This window comes from Panulirus ornatus, chromosome 26 (assembly GCF_036320965.1).
Source record: "Panulirus ornatus isolate Po-2019 chromosome 26, ASM3632096v1, whole genome shotgun sequence".
NCBI lineage: Eukaryota > Metazoa > Arthropoda > Malacostraca > Decapoda > Palinuridae > Panulirus > Panulirus ornatus.
In genome coordinates this window covers 6,288,037-6,301,025 of record NC_092249.1, presented here as the reverse complement: position 1 = coordinate 6,301,025, position 12,989 = coordinate 6,288,037, and the positions used below count along the sequence as shown (strand labels likewise).

The window sequence follows — 12,989 nt, the reverse complement described above, 5'->3', positions numbered from 1 at the left end:
CAGTCATATAACTTGGCTTTCAAAAAATACAAAAGTCGGAAGATGGCTAAAAAAAGTGTCAACAACTTTCACCTCCAAGTAAAGAATGGTTGCTAAAATACAAAATATTACTTTATTATTCTTATATAAAACATACGTGACTTTCCATTTTTAAATGTAGAGTTAGTATTCCTAATTTCAAATATTTTAACATCCATCAATGCATACAGAAAAAATGGTAATTCTATGCATCTTAACTTTGTTTTCTCATGCAAGCAAATATGCCTGATAAACAGGTACAATATCCAGATACAAATGCATAAATCTATGGCATTCATTTTTTGGACAATATTGTATCCTTAATGTGGCAGCTCTCAAAGATATTTAGCAACGTGAATGCAAATGAATGAAACTAATGAGGTTAAAAATTTTGTCGATTCATGTTTATAATCTCATGAAAAAACTCCCTTTCAATTTTTCTTCAACCTTTTTCAGAGTTGATTCTTCTTTCATGTCATCCTGAAAGTACATGAAGTAGAACTTAACACTAAAAGACATTGCATAACCAAATTATCTACCAATATACAGGATCACCCGTATAGGGCACAAGAAACAATTCTGTAAAAAAAAAAAAAATGATCTACTTTAGAATTTTATCATGAACATGATATTATGATATCAAGATGTCATAATCAACAGTTGTTTAATGAATTAGCATGCGATTTGTCTATACAGTTGGTTAAAAATTATATCCAACTTTAATTTTTTTACTAAAGTTTTCACTAAAACTCAAGAAGAATAACAGTGATGATATAATACAAAGTTCTCAATAGATGTTTATGTCAATGTTTCTATATATTGTGTACATCCATATTGGCAATTCATCCATGTGCAACCACTGGTCATCCACCTATTCTTCACATGTAATTTTCATGTGATCCTAAAAAATTGCAAGTAATTAATTTATCATTGAATGCATCATACATTTAATCACTCTTTTAGTACTGATTCTATGGATGACATTACAGCACAGCATGTACAAAGGAGAAATCTGGCTGTGACCAGACCAGTGTATAAAGAACTCACAATTTCTCCAAGTAATACAACATTTTCTCCACGAATAACAAATACTCCACGCTCAATATCCGCATATTGGTTTCCTACATGGATGCTTTCTATGGTGCGATGGAGGCCCAAGTTAGCAAACTGGTCAACACTGCGGAAATAGCCAATGAGTGTTCTTCCATCTTGTAAGTATACCATTAATTTTTCTATAAAAAAATAAAACTTCTAGAAAAAAGGTATTTGTGAAAGATACAGCAAGGATTATCAATGTTTTGGTAGCACTGTGGTCATTAGTAAATTATGATTATCTTTCTGCTTTCAATGGTTCATTTCTGCTTCGGATAGATCATGTGCACAATGCTTCACAAAACAATGATAAATACTTTCAGCATACACTTTATGTGACAAATAGATGAACATACTTTCAGCGTACACTTTACATGACAAAGAGACCAGCAACTTCTATGCTAAGTAAATTGCTTTACATCTACCCACTCTACAAACCAGGCAATGTACAACATGCCTCCTTTTACTCCTTTAGCCTCTCAAATACCCTCCCTACAAAACATCTTTGACAATTTCAGTGGGATTATTCCCTGAAAAATCTTGTTTCACAATAAGTTAATCAAACTTTTAACTACTGCTTATGTGTTCTCTGTTGTGCCACAATCCATATAAATAAATCTTCATTTTCACCATCCGATTCAAAGAAATATTGCAGAGAAACTTGTTAGAAAAAATCATTATAACGTAGAAACCTTACTCTCTTCCCTAGCAGCTGAGATATGTCTTAATCACCTGTAGTCTCTGCAAAATATACCAGACACACCCATGACAACACATTGCTCTAACCGCTGATGAATGTAAAAAAAAAAAAAAAAAAACAGACCAGGCGGCTGTTTGCAGCACTGACCAGTGCTCCGAGTATGATTTATATGTCGACTAGAATATTGAATAATAAGATAAATGTGGACAGTTAGGTAGGCTCGATATGAGGTTCCCATAGGTCTTTACCTACCCTCATTACCATCCCCTTATTCTAATAATGGATAGGATATCATGCCCTAGATCATGTTCTGCAATAGTTGAATTATTCTCTACATACTATTCTTGCAGGACAATTCATAATTATAACCAGCGTACACATAAATATACGACTGCTTGGGGGGGGGGGTATACAATCTTCTGTCTTTTAGTCTCTTTATTGTCCAAATCTTCCTGAAGCTATCTAATTCATTTTTATTGTCCAGATCTTCCTGAAACTATCTAATTCATCGAAAAGTTGCGCTGCCCCGAAATAGGGTTAATGATTATTACATGTTGGGGTCTAATTACAAGACAATGTCTCATTATTTATTTGGAAAGATACGGACCTAAAGGTAGTGGTCAGGACTAGTGTTTGTTTTGAGGGCTACGAGCCTATTAATATTTTACCAAATACACAGTTTATAGCTATTAATTTACCAAATATATAGTTTGTAGGTATTAATTTACCAAATACATATGCTATAGGTATTTATGATACGAATAAGGAATTCTTCGAGACGCCTATTAATATTCTTGCTTTTGTATAATGTGTTATAATTACGTAGGACAAATTAATATGAATTCTGTATATGTAGTATCAGGACACTATATTTGAAATTATTGATACACGCATTCTAAAAGATACCGCGATTTTGGGCGATTGCCATTTCAATATCTATCATTTATTTATTTATCATTATTTTCTATTTAATTTTTTGTCAGAGTTTATCCAGCCTTCGCGTGGAGGCTTTTGCACATGGCGCATTCATTCCCTCCCTTTTTTCGGGAGCTTCTTCCGTTAGTTCACTGCTTTATGTGGAAATGGATATTGCCTTATATTCATCCTTGAGTGTTCTTCGTAAATATTATCCTGGTGGTTTTATCATTCCATATATTTTACTATAGAAATCCGATACTCGTGGGGTCATAATTTCCAATTAGAGTTACATAGATCTAGGTCAGGTTTCCCCCCTCCCCTTCTTAATTTATGAATTAAATTCAATTTCGGTACTTTATTTTTCTTGAATATCTGAATTTTGGTTAATCAGACGCAAGTCTTTTCACTCTACATTGTCTGGAAGACATGGTCTTAATTTTGTTGCTCTTCGTTGTACATTTCAACAATTATAACCTTGAAAGTTGGGAGTCCAGACCAGATTTGCATAATTCAAATGCGGTCTAAGTCATTGTTTTATAAAGTAAATATAAGACTTGTCGTCCACATATGCATTCGGCTCTTCTCACTCCCATGGCAGAATTGCATTTGGTATTTACGGTGGACTTAAGACTAGGTAAAGTTACTTTGTTGTTTAAGATGACTTTAGTCTTTTTTTTTCCCCCTCGGATATCAGTTTTGATTTCGTATTTCTCTGACCCCATAGTTTATGTTACTATCAGGTATAGCATTTAGATATTAGGTATAGCATTTAGATAGTACGTATAGCATTTAGATATTAGGTATAGCATTTAGATATTAGGTATAGCATTTAGATATTACGTATAGCACTTAGATATTAGGTATAGCATTTAGATCTCAATGTAGGGCCTTAATAATAACCTCTCTCTCTCTCTCTCTCTCTCTCTCTCTCTCTCTCTCTCTCTCTCTCTCTCTCTCTCTCTCTATCTATCTATCTATCTATATCTATCTATCAGCGTGTACACAAATTCAAAGCTTCAAGGTTCATTGTATGTCGTGAGAGCTCGTACGGTCGTTAGGGTGTTTTGAAGATTTCTCGATTGGTAGTTATAGCTTGAATGCTGTCGTCCTTCACTGATCATAACAGTCGATAATCCTAAAGTCCAAATAACCAATTAAAAGATTCTGGATATTAGATATAGGATATATAAATATATTATTTGCGTAAAAATGTCAGAACAAACTAGAAAAGCCAAGATTTTTCACTCGATCTCTTTCTTAAGTCTTTGTTCAGAGCCATGGATATCTTTTTAGGCTGTAAATTGAATATATGTATATGTATACATATTTGATAAAAGTGCTATAAGATTCCCTTAAAGAAAATGTGAAAATTATGGGTTTTAATCTTGTGCTCGCGTCCATTGTAAATAAGGCGGGTTGTGTACTCGCGTCGTGAACAACTATTTAGTAACCAAAAAAAGAATTCGGCAACATTCTTCACCTTTGATTGAATATATTAATAATAAATGAAAACTCGAGCCTCTATTAATCTTAATTGATCGCTAGAAATGAAATATACGTTATTAATAGATCATTTTTCCCCTCAATGCGAACCGTATTTAATCCATTGGTTTGCGATTGGGTTTTTGAGGAGAGACTTGAGCTCAGGACGTGAGACAGGTGAGGACGGGACACTTTTTCCCTCCAATTTATTCATTTATTTGACTTTGATCGAGTGTCATACGACGGTAGGATAAGAGAAGGATACCCCAGGCGCCCCTGAGGCCCAGAGGAGGGGTAAGATAACGCCATGACGGTGCCGAGACCAGGAAAGATGGCACCATTGGTCCACGAAGCTTACTATGGACCCCAGTTGGGTATTAGGCTTGGTAACGGGTTACCCGAGGCTGGTCTTGCTGGTCGATGGTAATACGAGGAAAGTAATTGCATAGATGTCACTGTTATGGTATAGGTATTAAGATGGTATGTTATGTAAAGGGGAGGCTGAACCCACTCGAGTCTTTACTGATTATTGTTATTATTTATCGTTATTTATGTAAATGTAGTTGATGTAGGGTGTATTAAATGGTATATTCGTGTGTGGGAACAAATGCAGAGATGGTAGAAGTCTCTCTCTCTCTCTCTCTCTCTCTCCCCCCCCCCTACAAACCCCACATTTACGTGCTTAAATTCACGAAGATCGAAATTTTATTTTGATAATCTTTATTGATATTATAACAGACTGACTACATCAACAATGAGATTATTTTTTCGTCGAGGAAATTTTGACTTTAGAATATAATGAATTTTCAGGCATATTGCGTGTTTATGGCTCTTGTAATTATTATCAGGTTCAGGAAATGTTAATTGGGCTAATTTGAATTACTGAATTATTTGAGAAGTGAGTTAATGATAGAGTTAATTTCTCGATGATTGGTGTGTAGGATTTTTGTCTTCGTAGTGGTAGAAATGTCTTCTTGATATTAATAGCTTGTTGATTGAAGTAAATGACATGAACGAGGCACAGCCAAATATTCATGAACTTGTTGTTCGTAGCAGGTTTCACAATGGCAAAGTAGAAATATGCCTGAAGAACCACTGTCTTGTATCAAAATTGAGTTGCAGAGGTAAAAATGAATAATTACCAAACAAAACGATACTAGTATTGTAGTATAACACCTTTGGGAAGGTTGTTAGCTTACTCCTCTATTTAGAGAAGTATGTATTCATAACTTGCTTTACTTTGAGAGAAGATTTCGATGTTAAACTGAATTGAACTTGTGTGTAAATATATCGTATGCTATGTTTACGTGTTTGGTCCTCTTTTTTATTCTTATAAGTGTAGCCAGTTTAATGTAACACAATATTGTTCTCAGAAGCAGAGAAAAGAAGTAATGATAAATGTTATTATGAAGATTCATAGATTTTGATGTTTCGTTATGTATTATTATTTGGAAATGCCTGTTTTTTCTGTTGGATTCTTCATTGGTGTTGGTATTTCATTTCGGGCGTCACCCTGCATTGCACAATATTAGACCTCCGACAGTGGGGAGGGATATAAAGATCAGAAAAATTGTGGTATAAAACATGTGAAAATTACAAAAGTACTACTGCAAGCCTGCCATACATTTTATGTCTTTGAAATCCCTCGTAGTTTACCAAGTGATTAAAGGAACATCACAGCTGAAATATCTCTTTAGTAAAATCCCAGTGAAGAGGAAACAAATGATACACAAAATTGATAAACTGTAGAAATAATTTAGATCATGTTGAAATACAGTGAAATCATAAATTAATATCAAGTTGAATGATTCACATCAACAGTTTCTTTCTAAGTGTATTTGCTGCTTGTTAAATGAAAATCTGCCTGTAGTAAAGTTTGAATAGCTATTAGCAAATTCCTTCATTTTATAAAAATTTCTGAACATGGTCTATAATTCAATCTGTGTTTAGTGAAATGTGTTGAACAATATGATATTAGTGTTTGAACTGCAGGGAGTTGTCGTAGAGGTGACTTCAAATTTGGTGGCTGATTTTCAATACGAAACGTTAACATATCATTAGGGCTACCAGAAGTAAAAGTAATAAGGACTTCCCATGTAAACAGTTGTACCAACATATGCTTATAGTAATCCCCATGCATGCTGCTGGAGCTAAATGCTCGTAAAGTAATGCATACACTTTTGGTAATATCCACACCCTTCCTTGGTGATTGACATGTAGGTCCTGCTTTTAGGTTTGGAAATATGACCATAAGATCTCAGTTGAAGGAGAGGGGAACATGCATGGTGAGAAAAAGTTAATATAATGGTTTAACCCCGTGGTACTAGGAGTTACAAAGCGAATATTTCGGAAAAAAGACGCACATATTTAGGTATAGCGTGCTAAAACTTGTATGACTTGATTCCTTACACTTTGGAGACTTTATATATAGGTATACTTTTTTACCTATAGTACCCCTTACTCCTGCAAGTTGAAGTGGGGAGGGCCTTAAATTGGAGGGAAATTGTGGGGTAAACCTACTCTGTACCAAGGTCTGAGTGTAAACGATCACTTGCTGCCACTTTCATCAAAATTTTTTGAAAATAGTCTATGGCATTCCATATTGATTTGTGAATATCCCTGCTTCACATTTGCAAATGAATGTCTGGTGGACAATTGACACTAGGTATTCATCTTGCTCTATGTTTAGATTATAGTGTTATATTCAGTTTGTAAATCTATTTACAAACCAAATAAAGCTATAAAAAGCTAGGCTACTTTCCCATAGAGATTAGCTGTGGCTAATTTCCATGTTATTGAGTAGATACACATTATGAGTTTAACAGTTAAATTGGTTTAGTGTAGATGCTAATGAATTTTAAGGGATCAGATTTCTGCACAGATTGATATGTCCTACACAGCATCAGATTCCGATATGTTTAAAGACATACGAACTCTTTTTGTACCTCCATGATATAATCTTAATTTTCTGTATGTCAAAGCAGTCTGTTTGGGATGAGAGAGCCTGGGAAGTGAGTCAGTTGTTCGCTGATGATACAGCACTGGTGGCTGATTCAAGTGAGAAACTGCAGAAGTTGGTGGCTTGAGTTTGGAAAAGTGTGTGAAAGGAAAAAATTGAGAGTAAATGTGAATAAGAGCAAGGTTATTAGGTTCAGTAGGGTTAAGGGACAAGTTAATTGGGAGGTAAGTTTGAATGGAGAAAAATTGGAAGGAGTGGAGTGTTTTAGATATCAGGAAGTGGATTTGGCAGTGAATCAAAGTATGGAAATGGAAGCGAGTCACAGGGTGGGGGAGGGGGCAAAGGTTCTGGGAGCGATGAAGAATGTGTGGGAGAGAATGTTATCTCAGAGAACAAAAATGGGTATGTTTCAAGGAATAATAGTTCCAACAACATTATGTGGTTGCGAGGCATAGGCTATAGATAGGGGTGTATGGAGAAGGGTGGATGTGTTAGAAATGAAATATTTGAGGACAATGTGTGGTGCGAGGTGGTTTGATCAAGTAAGTAATGAAAGGGTAAGAGAGATGTGGAAATAAAAAGAGTGTTTTATTGAAATGGTTTGGATATATGGAGAGAATGAGTGAGGAAAGATTGACAGAGAGGATATATGTGTCAGTGGAGAAGGGAACAAGGAGAAGCGGGAGACCAAATTGGAGGTGGAAGGATGGAGTGAAAAAAAATCTTGAACGATCGGGGCTTGAACATGCAGGAGGGTGAGAGATGTGCAAGGAATAGTGAATTGGAACAATGTGGTATTCTGGGGTGACATGCTGTCAGTGGACCAGGGCATGTGAAGCGTCTGGGGTAAACCATGTGAAGTTCTGTGGGGCCAGTAGGTGGATAGGGAGCTGTGGTTTTGGTGCACTACACATGACAGCTAGAGACTGAGTGTTAATGAATGTGGCCTTTTTTGTCTGTTTTCTTGGTGCTACCTTGCTGAAGCAGGGGGTAGTGATGCTATTTCCTGTGTGGTGGGGTAGCGACAGGAATGGATGAAGGCAAGCAAGTATGAATATGTACATGTGTATATATGTATATGTTTGTATATGTTCGTGTATGGGCGTCTATGTATACATATGTGTATATGAGTGGATGGGCCATTCTCTGTCTGTTTTCTAGCGCTACCTAGCTGACGCAGGAAACAGCGATTAAGTATAATAAATATTTTTTTTTTTTTTTTTTTTTTTTTTTTTTTTTATACTTTGTCGCTGTCTCCCGCGTTTGCGAGGTAGCGCAAGGAAACAGACGAAAGAAATGGCCCAACCCCCCCCCCCATACACATGTACATACACACGTCCACACACGCAAATATACATACCTACACAGCTTTCCATGGTTTACCCCAGACGCTTCACATGCCTTGATTCAATCCACTGACAGCACGTCAACCCCTGTATACCACATCGCTCCAATTCACTCTATTCCTTGCCCTCCTTTCACCCTCCTGCATGTTCAGGCCCCGATCACACAAAATCTTTTTCACTCCATCTTTCCACCTCCAATTTGGTCTCCCTCTTCTCCTCGTTCCCTCCACCTCCGACACATATATCCTCTTGGTCAATCTTTCCTCACTCATTCTCTCCATGTGCCCAAACCATTTCAAAACACCCTCTTCTGCTCTCTCAACCACGCTCTTTTTATTTCCACACATCTCTCTTACCCTTACGTTACTTACTCGATCAAACCACCTCACACCACACATTGTCCTCAAACATCTCATTTCCAGCACATCCATCCTCCTGCGCACAACTCTATCCATAGCCCACGCCTCGCAACCATACAACATTGTTGGAACCACCATTCCCTCAAACATACCCATTTTTGCTTTCCGAGATAATGTTCTCGACTTCCACACATTTTTCAAGGCTCCCAAAATTTTCGCCCCCTCCCCCACCCTATGATCCACTTCCGCTTCCATGGTTCCATCCGCTGCCAGATCCACTCCCAGATATCTAAAACACTTCACTTCCTCCAGTTTTTCTCCATTCAAACTTACCTCCCAATTGACTTGACCCTCAACCCTACTGTACCTAATAACCTTGCTCTTATTCACATTTACTCTTAACTTTCTTCTTCCACACACTTTACCAAACTCAGTCACCAGCTTCTGCAGTTTCTCACATGAATCAGAATATATGAATATATTATATATATATTTTTGAAAAAGTTAATGATAGATTTACCTTCTTTCAGATGAAAACATCAAGCATTCTTCCCTGACAGAATACTTGAATCCATACAAAAGTTTGGCTGTCCAAGAACTGTTTTATATAGGTTTTATTCTGTGTTTGAAAGAAATTGGTATCTGTAAATTTGTACATTTCTCAGTTTTTATGTAAAATTATAGAAAGGAATGTACTTTAACTGGTCAATTGAAGTCACTTATTTTAGCTGAGATACCACTTTTGCACAGATTAGTGAAGTAGTTGGATAATAGGAAATGGAGATTTTAATATGTTTGGTAGAGGATGGTTGGATTATGATATGAAGTTCAGAAAGTGGTTTTGTCTGTCTTATGTAATGGATTTTTAAATCTTGCCTATTCTTCTGTGCTTGAAACAGCTTATGTATGGTTTAAAGACACAAGGACAGTCAAGGGAAAACCTCGATATACACATGATAAGTTAATTTTCCCAGTATCATACATGTCTTTAAGAATGTCAGATGATAGTGAAGATACAGTATTTCAGTGCAAAGAATGTGAGGAAACTTTTAGCAGGAAAAAGAACTTAATCATGCATAGAAATGTACATTTAGCAGCCAAGAATCATAAATGTAATGTGTGCAAAAGAGGCTTCAAAACTAACGACAAGCTGATAAAGCATATGGAAATACATGCAGACAAGAAACCTCACAAATGTGAAATTTGTAAGAAAAGATATGCGTACAAAATTGACAAGGTACGGCACATGACGTCACATGAAAATGAAGTTTTACTGAAGTGTAATGTTTGTGATTTAAAGTGCACAGGCATGAGTGCATTAATTAAGCACAAAAAAAGGCATGCCGGTGAAGAATTATTTGAGTGTGAGGTATGTTACAATTTTTTCACTAAGGCGGACAACCATAAGTGCCATGAGAATTATCCAAAAGATTGCCAAATTTATAAATGCAAAAGTTGTCATAGGCAATTTACAGATTTGATTGAATGTCTCAAACACATGAAAGGGCACAAAGATAAAAACCTCCCTCTATGTAAAATATGTGGTCAGAGGTTTGCAAATTATTTGTCTTTAAGGAGCCACGTGAAATTTCATGACCGTAAGAAAACGTATAAATGTAAAGTGTGTGGTGAACAGTTTGCAATTTACACTGTGTTCATTAGTCATAAGAGATCACATATAAAAGGGAATAAATGCTTTGACTGTGTATTTTGTTGCAAGAAATTTGTAAAAAAGTATGAATTGAGAAATCATATGCTACAACATGTGGATGAAAAACCATTTAAATGTAACGTGTGTAAAAAGCTTTTTAGTAGAAAAGATGCCCTTAGACGTCACATGAGACATTTACACTTGGAGGTCAAAGGTGGCATCTTAAAGTTTAAACCCCATCACAAGAGGAGAACAGTTTACAGGCAAAGAAGCTCTAAGCACAAGGTTAATGAGTCGGAGCTTTCACATGAGAGTATTGCATTTAACGATGAATGTAATAAAAATAATCAAATGCTTTCCCAGGATTATATAAGAACTCGCTCAAAGACTGGCTCTTTAAAGAAGAAATCAACATCTCCCATATCAGATCTGTCAAGTTTGTTCAGTGACGATGAAGTTTATGACTTTGACTTTGAGGGATTCAAACAGGACATTGCCTTTGCCGATACTGAACATGATAATATCGAGGCAACTTTTTCTGATGCTGATATACATGGTGATGTCACAGCCAAATGTAATCGGCTATCAGATGTAGATTTTTGTAATGACGAAGCAGAGAGTTTTAATGAGGAAGGGGAAAATTCAAATAACCACCATCGTGCAATTCGCTGTGGAAACAGTGGCTCATTATGGTATGAAAATGTAGGTATTGGGAAGCCAGTTAGCCAGAAACAAAGTAAGTGCACAGTGTGTGGGAAGTTCTTTACAAGTGAAATTGTGCGCACGTATCATCACATGAGACAACACATGGGTGAGGAGTGTAATCAGTGCATGTACTGTGGACAGGTATTTTATAACTGTTCTGATTTTAGGAGCCATCAGATTTTGTCACACTCAGTTGAAGGTTAATAATGATATGTTTTTATAAAATGCGATACTTTTGGTGGTATATTTTTATAAAGTAGTAATTGATACTTTTGCTCCTAATTACCAGTATTTACAAACATACTGCTTCTTGTTTATGTATGATAATAAAAGTACCTTTGTAACTTTTGTTTTTAGTTCACTTATTTCTTACCTAAGGATTATGTTGGGAGGAAATGTAGGTAGTAGTTGGTAGGCAGCTAGTGACCTAGGGGGTGCATTACATGTACTGCCTGCTTGGGTATCACGAGGGTTAATGATAGCTGCACAGGGAGCCAGCACTTCATTGGTTACCAAGTTGCGCTCCTCTGATCCAGGTATCTGTCTTTTCTTTCTGCCTTACCTACACGTGGACTGTGGGCATTCTGTCCACAAACTTACAAAATACCTCTCCCTGTCACACACAACACTTAATTCACACAGCTCATTCTTTTTGACTCGAGATTTCATGTGGTGAATGCTATGTGCTAGACCTGCCTTTTGGCAAAATGGTAGGAGCAGTATATAGATGAAGTAGGTAGGACCATTAGGTAGTACATTCGATAGAAGTAGTCAGTAGGAACATTGTGTAGGAGCCTCTGCAGACACTGCCCCTCTACCAGTGGCCTGTTAAGGGTGAGGCACTAAAAGCTGAGAAGCAGCACTGGAGTTTCTTAGTTATGGAGACTCTTGTTGTGGCCACCCCCTCGAGGGAGTTCCAGAAGGGAAGAGGCATCAAGGGTACAGATATATAGGAAGGCATCAATAATAAGTGTATGAGAAAGGTTCTCATTTTTGAAAGAGGTAGGCAGTCTCAGTGTCTATCAGTTTTTGCTGGAGATGTAATAGGATTTGTAGTGAGTCTAGATATTTCGGAATGATTTTCATTAAGTATGGTTGTGGAAAAGAAGTTGAAAGGTGAGTCGTGAAAGAAAGAACTGTAGGTGCAGTGATACTAGCAGTGAGTGAAAAGGGTGTAAGTGTAGATGTTTGCGTGGTAGTGGGATTGACTCCACCTCTGGCGTTGAGATAATTGGAAAAGCTCTCCTAATGAGAAAAGTTTGGCCATCAGACATGACATAAACACACTTAAGAATGCAGGAAACAAACCTTTTTAAACTCTTTATCATACTTTTTCACATTTCCCACTTCAGCGATACAGCACCAGGAACAAACAAAACTTTGGCTTGTTTTGTTCACATCCATCAGGCATTTATAGATGGGACAACGTAGGACTCATGGTTAATTACTGGTAGGGGAAAAATACCTGTAGAGATGGAAACCTTTTGTAGTAGTGTTGGAATAGGGTAATATATGCACAATAAGAAATTTATTAAGGCTAGAAAGATTTTAGGTAAAAATGTCAAAAAGAATGATGTAAATGGTAGTGTTTTGTGTGGAAGTTGTTTACTGGAGACTTTGATCTCGCATGACAAGTCCATGGTTTTAGATTTTTTTATATAGTTTTCATGCTGAATGAGCAAGCATTAGATTCTTTACGGATTCCACAAAATCAAATTAACTTGCCACACAGTGAAGAATTGAATTTTTATATTGGTTT

At 36.5% G+C, this 12,989-nt stretch overlaps 1 long non-coding RNA gene across 1 annotated transcript; it reads left to right on the top strand.

Moving 5' to 3' along the window:
* Window positions 1-4,387: 4,387 nt before the first annotated feature.
* On the top strand, window positions 4,388-11,574 carry LOC139757428 (uncharacterized). Its single transcript, XR_011714627.1, has 2 exons — window positions 4,388-4,504; window positions 9,405-11,574. It is a non-coding gene; the product is annotated as an uncharacterized lncRNA (long non-coding RNA).
* Window positions 11,575-12,989: the final 1,415 nt, after the last annotated feature.